Source organism: Nematolebias whitei, chromosome 2 (assembly GCF_014905685.2).
Source record: "Nematolebias whitei isolate Nwh7 chromosome 2, NemWhi1, whole genome shotgun sequence".
NCBI classification, from domain to species: domain Eukaryota; kingdom Metazoa; phylum Chordata; class Actinopteri; order Cyprinodontiformes; family Rivulidae; genus Nematolebias; species Nematolebias whitei.
The window spans coordinates 19,824,491-19,835,777 of record NC_056499.1 but is presented as its reverse complement, the minus strand read 5'-3'; positions in this window follow the sequence as shown (position 1 = coordinate 19,835,777).

The window sequence follows — 11,287 nt, the reverse complement described above, 5'->3', positions numbered from 1 at the left end:
TCTGAAAAAATGAGCAAAATACATGGATGTTCTTAGAGTCGATTCAAAGCAGTCAAATGTGAAGCAAAAGGCCTTTGATGGCTGAAGATCATCAAAGAAAGTCATTTTTGTGTGTAAAAAAATAGATAACCTAATGAATTTTGATTTCATAGAAGAAAAATCACAAATTTGTCTTAATAACTTAAAGAATACCGATTTAAATTTGAATAAATAAATAAATAAATAAGAAGGAAAATCTTATGAGCTTTTAATGCAAATTGTATCCGTCGCCCTCTAGTGGAAATAAAATGTGTTTACAGTGTAAAAACAAGGGCAAACATTCATTAAATTATTGTACTGTACAATAATCTGAGCAGTTCATTTGAATGATTATCTTTATATTATGGAGCCATATGTTTGTCTGTCATTATACTACATAGGATGCATTAGTGCAAACCATTTATTTCATGGCTAGCAACGGAAATGATGAGACAATCAAAATGTTATAAATAAAAATGTAATTTATCAATAATAAAATTACTGGAATATTTTAAATTTTACTGTCAAAACTTTGGATTAGTGCAACTGAAGGTGACATTAACATTGATTAATTTGGAAAAATGCAATTACAATGTGAAATATTCATAAATGACATTGTTGCGAGGTTTGTGAGATAAGTATTTCGCTAACACACACACATACATGATTGTCAACCTTTCAATGTGCTGGACAATGATAATTTACATAAACAAAAATATTTTTTCCTGATTTATTAACAAATAATAACTCTGTAATTATTTCTATCCCCCAAAAAATTATAATAAAAATACAGAGTAAACAAAAACATTTCAAAATTCAAACAGGTTTATGAATTCAAACTTGTAAAAATACGTCTGTTGTCTGATTTTACATTTGTCTTGATCTGAAACTGTACACCGCTCTGAAAGGAAACAGCAGGGTTCACTGAGTCGCCAAATATATTCAGAGAATAAAATAAATAAAATGCAATATTTATTTATAAAATGCCTAACCATTTCTGACTGTGGTCCTCCCTCCTAATTACAGCTTACATTTTGTCACTGGGAATCTCATACTTCATCCTTTGTGCTGCCCCAACTGGGCAGTGCCAATCTGTACAGTGGCACAACCATGCCACGCCAACACAACATCCCCTGATGGGAGAACAGGTGTTGGACAGGGTCCAGTGGAGCAGAGCGGAGTGGGCTGCCATCATATATCTGATGGACCGGCCAGCACAGACTCCTCTGGCCCAAGGGAGGCGGACCCAGCCATTTATTAAATGTGTGTTTGTGTGTGTGAGGGCAGCAGCAGCACAACAATGAACCCTAACAAAATTGATTGGAAGCCAAAGACCCAACGGGGAAACCAGCTAATTTGAGAAACCCCTGAACAAAAATCACACATTTGCTTTGAGCAACTGCAAACACAGCCACACAGATACACCTGCCTTCACGTTTTATATGCGACACTCAAAGATAAAAAAAGGAAACTTTTTTTGTTGCGCTAACAAAAAAAGATTAGTTAAACATCATTGCCTGTACATTAGTAAATGGCCCTAGATCGGGTCTGCAGCCATTACAATCAAAAGAGCCATTTCTGCCCCTTCGTTCACTAAATTGACTGGGTCTACCCGTGGGGCCTGGTTGAGCACAGCTCAAAGAAGAAACATGGGTTTGTCTTCCTGTGGGCCCACCACCTGCAGAAGGGGCCATACAAGTCAGGTGCATGATACCATGGGCAGTGGCCGAAAGGCGGGGACCTTGGCGCTCTGACCCTGGCTTATCAAAGCTGGTTCTTTAGACATGTAACGTGACCTCTATGGCAGAGAAGGAGCTTGAACTTGTGTGTGAGGTTGAGAGGTACCGACTAGATATAGATAGATAGATGGGCTCACCTTGACGCACAGCATGGACTCCAGAACCAATCTCCTTGAGAGAGGCTGGACTTTATTCACTCTGGAGTTGCCCATGGTGAGAGGCGCCGAGCTGGTGTGGGTCTACTTGTAGCCCTCCAACTTGGTATCTCTGTGTTGGAGTTTTCCCCAGTAGAAGAGAGGGTGGCTTCCCTGTGCCTTCAGGTGGGGGGATGGGCTCTACCTGTTGTCTGTGCCTACGTGCCAAATGGCAGTTCAGAGGATCCAGCCTTCTTGGAGTCCTTGGCGGGAGTGCTGGAAGGTGCACCTGCTGGGGACTCCTTTATTCTGCTAGGGGACTTCAATGCACATGTGTGTATTGAGTGTGATCTGGAGGGGCATGATTGGGAGGAATGGTCTCTCCAGTCTAAACTCGAGCTGTGTTCTGTTATTGGACTTCTGTGCTGGTCATAGTTTGTCCATCACGATGACCATGTTCAAACATAACAGTGTCCATAAGTGCACTTGGCACCAGGACGCCCCTAGGTCGTAGATCGACGATTGACTTTGTAGTCGTGTCATCTGATTTGCGCCCGTTTGTTTTGGACACTTGGGTGAAGAGAGGAGCTGAACTGTCAACTGATCACCACCTGGTAGTGAGTTGGGTCAGATAGCGAAGGAAGATGCCAGACAGACCCGGTAGACCCAAACGCCTAGTGAGAGTTTGCTGGGAACGCCTGACAGAAGAACCCGTCAGAAAGATCTTCAAATCGCACCTCCGGGAGAGCTTTAACCACATCCCAGCTGAGGTGGGAGTCAGAGGTTTTTTTTGGCTGCTACTTTCTTCACAGGAAGTAACAAGTGAACTCACATGAAAGATTCTGTAATTGTTTTATGTTGTATACCCCTCCTGACACAACCTGGGCTTGAACCTGCAGCCTCAGAATTACAGGACACCAACACTGACCACTGAGCTACCACAGCCCAATTGCCTCTAAATTATGTCCCCATCTTTTATTTTTGTTTCCAGACTCAAAGCTCAGGAGAGTGGCTCTTTACTGCTAATTTTACAGGCAAATGACACTGGATGTGATGATTTTCTAAGTCACTGTGGAGACATATTGGCCTAGGCGAGGCTTGTAGTTCCTGTTAATGGGTTGAATATAATATTTTATGTCCCGTTGCTATAGCCACAGTGCTTAACTTGTGATGTAAAAATAGTCCGGCCCATTCATTTTAGCATAAATACCACACTTCATTTCAAGACACAGACTGAGCTGTATATGTAAAACATGTCTATTTGAATGTGCCCTGGCTGAGGGAATGGTATTGCTGCTTTAAACATAATGATGGACCAGGTCGTTTGGCTGAGAATAATGGCGGTTTCGCTTTAAAGCATATCACTCTCATTAGGTCTCCACATATTGGTCGTGCCTAACTGAAGATGCACTTGTCCAGATACACACACACATGCATGCACACATACAGTGCACCCTGGCACACAAACACACACGTGTACTCATATATCCATCTTTAAAGTCATTAAGTCCCTTTGAAAAGAGGCCTCATTTGAGAGAAGCAATAAAATTTTTAATCATTTTATTACCAAAAGAGTATTTAACAAGTGGATAATGAAACGCCAAAGGCAGGTTAGCTGAGTTTAACCTTCATAGAGGAAGCCATGTATCACATGCTGCCCCCCAGGCATGGTGGGACAGAAATGTCATCCTCCATTATCCACCACACCTGAAGTGTGGCGTTGTTCGGCTGGCAGGCAGGCATCTCGCTCTGCAAGGCCAGGCTGACGGGAAATTAGGGGGAATTCAATTAATGGGCGTTTTTTACGCACCAGGGAGAGGGCACTGCTGCACACACACACACACACACACACACACACACAGCTCAGCTCACGATGCACACACACTTTTGTAACAAATGTAACACACACATACCTCAAAGCATAACCTACACGTCTCACACTGCGAGGGTCTGCTGATGGGACAGGAGATCAGGAGGAACACATGCTCTTTCCCCAGTTAGCAGTCATTGTCTTGCTTTTAACTTTCTCCTCTAAACTTTATTTTTCTCTTCAGCCTGCCAGCAGAGAATCAGCTCTAAATTACCACCCTCCCATATGATAGTATGGCTGGGTCGCTTTGCTGCCTTTCCTCAGTGGGTCAATTAAGAGGCAAATGAGGCAGAGGGGTGCACTCTCAGTCTGTCACCATAAAAGAACCATACCTTACTGCCTGCTTGCCAATTGCTCATTTAATATACTTTTAAATTGCCCTGCAGTGTACTTTAAGTGGAAGCAAGGCTGTGTTGTGCCGGTGGGTGAGAAAACAAAAGGAAAGCAACAAGAGACGGGAGGGGGGTGCATCACACCGTTTACCTGTTAGAAAATGCAAAAACGAAATACTGGTTTCCTAGAAAAGCAATCACCAAGTTTTTTTAGGGGATGTGAGTTATCCCCGCTGGATCTGGTAGAACCAGTGCAGGCCCATACTTTATATCTAGCAATTTCTTTGACAGACAGGAATAATTTATGGCGGATAACAAAAAAATACTCTATTTTCAATAACAAGCTTCTGTGGTACTTAGGGGGACTGGCCCCCAAAGTTAATTGAAAAGTGTCCAGGATCTCATTTGCATAAGAAACACATTTAAAGGTGGGAGAAAAAAAAATTATAAATAAATATACGGCCACCTGTGAAATATGGCTTTTGGCCTGCTGGTCATTTATAACTTTGCCTTTAATTACGTGACAGGCTGGGCTTCGGCAGCTGTAATGAGAGGCTGGAGTGATGGAGAGGAGTGCGAGAGACAGGGGGCTACAGGTCATTTAGTGTTTGAGCAGATAAACATGTTCACAGACAGGCAGACAGACATATGACTATCTACGCTGAGGCCTGCCACACATGCATCTGAGACAACATGATCAGACGCACACAAATTGACTTAACCCTCAATTTAGCCGATATTTATGAATTGTGAGTTGATGGCTTTAAAAAATAAATTTCTACTTTTACCTCAGGCGTCAAATTTTCTTTTCTTTGACATCACCATTGCCAGTAGAAATGTACTTTCCTTTTCATTGTGTTGATGTCAAGCAGGTTTACTCTGACTGTAGCCCTGCTGATTGAGTTTTTTGTGTCTTTAAAAGCTGCAGATTTGTCATATAAAACGGTCTGACGGCTGGTCAAAGTGACTTTTCTGCTGCTGCACCCCCTGGCTGTGACAAAGGCTGGTGCTTTGCTTCACAGCAGTGTTCAGTAACTGCATAAAACTTGCCCTTTTTAATCTTAAAAGCTGAAGTTTTTTTTTGTGCAAAAAGATTTGTGCAAATCCCAAAGGATTAACATTCTTGGCTCAACGTTCTTGACATTAAAGTCATAAAAATAACCAGTTTTCTTCCTGTCTCTGTGTTTGCCACAGTCCGTGTTGCTCTGCTAGAACAAGGATGGATTCTTGTTGATTTCCAACCCAATCCAACTTTATTTATAAAGCACTTTAAGTGCTGCACAGACAAGTTAAAAAGCACAAAATGAATAAAATGCAAAAAAAAACCCAACAACATTGATTCAAAAGACAAACAGCTATGCAACTAGAAAAAATACAATTAAAACAATTAAAGGAGAATCAAATAAATAAGTCACAATAATGAATTCAACATCTCACATGGCGTCAAAAGATAGGTTTTAAGATGGTATTTAAAAACAGGCAGCGAGGCGGCCTGTCTGATGTGGAGAGGTGGTCCATAGTTTAGGAGCTGCTACAGCGAAGGCACGGCCACCTCTGAGCTTGAGCTTTGTTTTGGGTACACTCAGGAGCAGCTGATCAGCTGACCTGAGAGAGGGCCGAGGTGATAAAGGCTGTAGCAGCTCGGATAGCGTAGGGTGGAGCGAGACCATTGAGGGATTTAAAACTGATCCTAAAATATATGGGCAACCAGTGGAGTGAGGCTGAAATGGTGGGAATGTGCTCGTATTTACATGTGCCAGTTCAAAGACGTGCCGCAGCATTTTGCACCATCTGAAGACGAGCCACTAACCCCCACATAAAGAACATTACAGTAAGTCATTTGTCACAAAGGCGTGAATTACTGTTTTAAAGTGTTGACGTGAAAGGATGGGTTTTGTTTTAGCAGCTGCCGTAACTGGAAAAAGCTTCATTTAACTGAACTTATGTGACTGTCGAGCTTGAGATCCATATCCATTTTCACCCCAAGATTTGTGATGGTGGGCTTGATGAACTGGGGCCAAGAATCCCAGATCTACGGGTGGTGGTGGTGGTGGTGGGGGGCAGCAGTGTTACCACCAAAAAAACAGCACTTCTGCCTTTTTCTCATTGAAATTTAAAAAGTTTAGAGCCGTCCAGGCTTTGTTTGTAATGTGACTAAAACAACTTAAACTGTGCAGTGTAAGTGAAATCATTTTTCATCAACCTTTCAATAAAGCATCACTTTTAGTTAGTTTTCTTTCTTAACGTGAAGCATTTAGATCAATGTCAGAGAGACCAAAGCTTTTTAAACGCTACCAAACATTCTGTAGCAAAATCTGAGACGACTAAATCAGGTAGATGTAACAGAGCTTAAAGCAGGCGCATCAAACTAAAGACAGGGTAGGGTGGTAAATTTACAGCCCCCTTATCGTCCTTGCTCCCTCCCTACCTCCTTTCTCTTTTATGCATAAAGAAAACAGCTTGCATTGCCCTGCAGGTACTACCAGAGCGCTGCGGTGCCTCGCACCGCCTCCACATTCACCTTCACTCCATCTCTGTGGTCACTTCCCGGTAGAGTTTGAGTCGTAGTGGCTGTATGCTTGCCAGGGTGGTTTTTCTTTCTGTCTCCAGACCTCCCCCCACTTTTTAAAGAAAACGTAAAAAAAAAAGCTCTGTGGAATATGGGAGGGAGGGAGTTAGGGTAGGCTCTAAGCATGCCTGAGAACAGTCCGCAAAGTCCTATTATAGGCTAAAGAAGGCTCCATTTCACTGGTTCACCCTCAAGAAATTTTACAAGATAGACAAGCAAGCAGGGGCTAATCCCTGGGATGAAATTAGCAGCGGATGGGGTTAGCGGCAGGATGGACGTCTGATAGAAGGAGAGGGATGGGGGGCTGGGGTGGGTACCTGAGCCCTGCTAGAGGCAACTCGTCTACAGGGATAATTATAAGATGCTCCTGGGGTTTGTCTGCGTGTCCGTTGGCTATGCTGGGCTGGCCGTCATTTTTGATGGCTCTATTTTCAACTACGAGTTCTCGCCATCTGTGTGTGTCGCCCTTTCTTTCTGTGTCTCCAGTGCTTTAGATACATAGTAAAAGCTATTAAAATTGAAATTGTTCTAGGGGCAGTGAGAGAACGAGGGAAAGAGGCGACACTCTCAACCCCCCTGACAGACTGTTTAATATTGGCTGTACAGTTCTGTGTGTGTGTGTGTGTGTGTGTGTGTGTGAACATTTCCTCTTATTTGAACAAAAACTTGAACATCTTGTCTGAAGCCTGGTTTTGTCACTGAAATTGGAAGTGTTCTGTCTGCTTTTGAGGAGAACATCTTCAGAAGACTTTATAAAGTTTGTGGTTATCTGATCCAAGAGTTTTATCTGATGCTACTTTTTTAATAACGCAGTCAAATTCTTCAATTTGGCAATCCTCGTCACGAATGGACTTAAATGTCTCATCAATGGTAGGGATAACATTTTAAATTTTTATAAAAAAAGGATTCTGAGTCTTGTTTTGAACACGAGGATGTAAACAGATTACTTTACTGTAAAAATCCTTAACTTCGTTGGATATTTGTTTATTTCTGTATTTAAATTTGTAATTTATTTCAACAAATGAACAGTTACAATACATACAAATGAATAGTTTGTGTTTGTAATTATTCTTTCTTAACATGTGATTTCTGTCTTTTTGTCTTTCCTCATATACCTGATGGCCTCCATCCTGGACCTGCCATTGTGTATCTGTTCCTCTCAAATCCAGCCGGTCGAAGCAGATGGCAGGTTTCTTCCTCATGAGGAAGTTTTTCCTTTCCACTGTTGCCTCTGTGCTCGCGTAGGATGGGAGACTGCGATGAAGTGAAAACTCAAAGTGATCTGCTGTCTCCTTAGATAAATAACGTTAACTTACTTTTTATGTATATGAATGCTGTTCAGTGCCCTGATACAACTTCTGTTGTGATTTGGTGCTATATAAATAAACTCAATTTAATTGAATTAACCCCTTTTATATATTTATTTTTACAAAACTACAAACATTATTTTGGAGACAGTGAATAAAAAGCATTTGTTGAAGAGGAGTAATCTAAAAGTAAACAAATTACTTTTTATTGCTCTTTCAATACTTTTTGTTGATAGTTTTTTTATACAATTTATATGTCAACAAAGCTCAGAATGGATTTATTTTTAATTACTTTTTATTCTTCATGAACAAGTTTTCATCCTTTTCCATCGTTGGTCAATGGTGGGAGGTGAACAAGGATGAGTCGATCTTTGACCAGTACACTGACCCCTCACTGGGGAACCAATGACTTTGAAAATCCCGTGAAGAAGAAAAACGCTGAAAGAAGCTCACTTTATATTTCCTTTAAAGCAACACAACTCAAGTCGTTTTTCACTCACAGTGATTCAAATTGATGAGTTATATACTGTTTTTCTTTTACATTTTATTGTTGGATGTAACTGGGACCCTGTGTACATCATTTCGTTCCACCACATGTACCACATGGGGTGCAAATGACAAATAAAGAACCTTGAATCCTTGAATTATTAGCTGCTGACTTCTTACCTTAAGCTGCTGTATTCATACTCATCTGCTCACAACAGACTCATGTTCAGGCTGCTGTTTAATGCACCATATTATTTTACATTATTGTTGTTTAGTGTATATCTTAGATCTTCGATTTTTGTATTGAATGTTTTTTGAATATATCTTAGATCATTGTATGATGTTTCATTTTTATATTTTTGCTATTGTTGGATGGAACTGGGACATTGAGTACACAATTTAGTTCCACCTCATGTACCACATGTGATGTGAATGACAATAAAGTCACCTTGAACCTTGAATTACATCTAAACTTTTAGAATTGCTTGTAGAAGACTGCAGCTCCAGTGTGTTTGATTGTTTTAATGGTATACATCTTTGTTGGTAGGAATCAAGAAGCAGTCATCACTGAGTTAATAACTACTTCTTATGTGCATTATTCTGTCAAAAAAAACTTTTCTTTTGTAAGAAAAAACAACAACAAATGAATAAAAACAGAAACAGAATTGATCATCAGCTGAGGTTTTCTTCACAGAGCCTGTAGATGGAGCTCCATACAAATAAATGACACTGAACTGTAGCGGACAGACCAAAGCACACTGTGTGTGTGTGTGTGTGTGTGAGGGAGGGAGAAATAAAAATAAAAAATAGAATAAGAAAGATGAAGTGTGTGTATTTGTGTGTGCTTTACTGTACCTGATGTTACAGAATAGTCTAATGACCGTCCTTCTTTGTCTTTGAGCCGGCAGACAGAGTCATCCAGAACATCCAGCTCCAGAACAAGCATGCATAAAGTGAAGTAATAAACAAACAAAAAAAGAACATATTATTTCACACAGAGAGATGAGGCCGGGATGACATTTTTCCTCAGATAAATGCAGCCTCTCACTTGGTCTGCAGGTTCCTGTGGTTTCACTTGTTTTAAATATTGTTGTCTTCGTGCTGCCAACTTTCTATGACGTAAACGGAACAAGCTGGGAGTAATTCAGTCACATCTTTGTATCTGGAAAGGACAGAAAACAGAGTTGTAGCAGACAGACAAGTAATTAAAAAAATATGCATGAAATTATTCCTTAGAGTCAAACAAAATCCCCCATTTTTCCTGATATTTTCCATTTTGACTATATTTAAAATATTTAGCGTTAAATATATAATTTAACTCTACCACTGTGCAGATTTCACCCTTACTGTAATTAGGAAAACAAATAAAGTTGAATAAAAATGAAACGTTAAAATGCATTTCTTTTTTTAACTGTTATGGTAAATGAACTTATTCAGCATCAAATAATGAGCTGTCTTGACAGCTGTGGGCAGATGTGTTGCTCTGTAATTAAGTTAAATAAAAAAGCCTAAAAATGTCATGGCATAGTTGATCTGATTCTTTAGCAAGTTGTGACATAAAAAAGCTTTTGTAACAGTTTGTGTTTAATTTTCTAAGAGAAAGAAATGTCACTAAACTATTGGACATTTTAAACGATTTCCTTATTTAAAAAAATAAAAAATAAACCACAAACCCTTCAATAGATTAAACATTTTGGTGATTTTATTCTGTTTTCTACGTCAAATTGTTTTCTCACACTGAATGAAGATGTTTGAGGGTAAATTTGGTTTATCCTCTGTTAGGGGCAATGACCTTCATCTGATCGGGATTCCATTTTATTAATAGAGATGCAGATGTGACCAAAAAACAAGCTTGCACTTCTTTGTTCTGATTGGACGTGTACTGTAGCACCCCCCCCCCCCCAAAAAAAAAAATGCATCCCATAAAAAATAAAAAAAAAGTACTATGTGTAAGCAGATTTTTTTGTTTAAATTAACAGCTAAGCTTTTCTCACTGAATAAAATATGCATATTTTATCAGATAAATAACGCTAATCTTGAAGTTTATTCTAGTGCATTTTAAACAAGGTCATTTTGATGCGTTTTAGCTGACATTTGTCTTTAGTGAACCTCAGATGATCAGATGTTTGGCTCATAATTCAAGCACGTGCGAGGGAAAACATTTGAAAGCTTCAGCGTGGCGCTGTGAGCCGAAAACAACAACAAAAAAAAAAAACATTTGGTTTTAGGAAAATATACATAGGCAGAAATGACAGAAGTCAAAAATGTAATCTTTTAAACATTTAGTTGCTGATTATAATTGCAGAACACTTTCGGACCATATGTTCCCTCGCAGCAGACAGAACAGGCAGTTTAATGTGAGCTGCAGGTGCACATGTGTCGAACCCTGCACTGAAAAGAGGTGCCCTTGACAATGACTCAGCCTTTATTAAGGCTCTCTGTCATTATTTAATTTAACCTACTTGTGCTCTTGCTACACCAGAAACCAACACAGTAAAAAATAAACTTATCATTTGCATGTGCTCATAAATCCTGTGATTGGACAAAGGGCAATTTAACAATTAAAACAAAAATCCTTTTTTTTTTTTTACGTTCCCTGCATAAACAGTTTACTCGTTGAATGGGAACTTGAACATTTTAATAATTCTTTCTTGTAGAGGAAGTTCTTTCATTTGCTGCCTCCAGGGAGGTCAGAGGGAGAGGTTAACGATAAAATGACACACATGGGAGCCACTCAGGTTGCAGCGTCTTGCTCAAGGACACTACAGCGAGGAAAACTCTTTACCATCATGGGGAAACTCGACCCTTTACACACCCTCAAATTTAAATAAT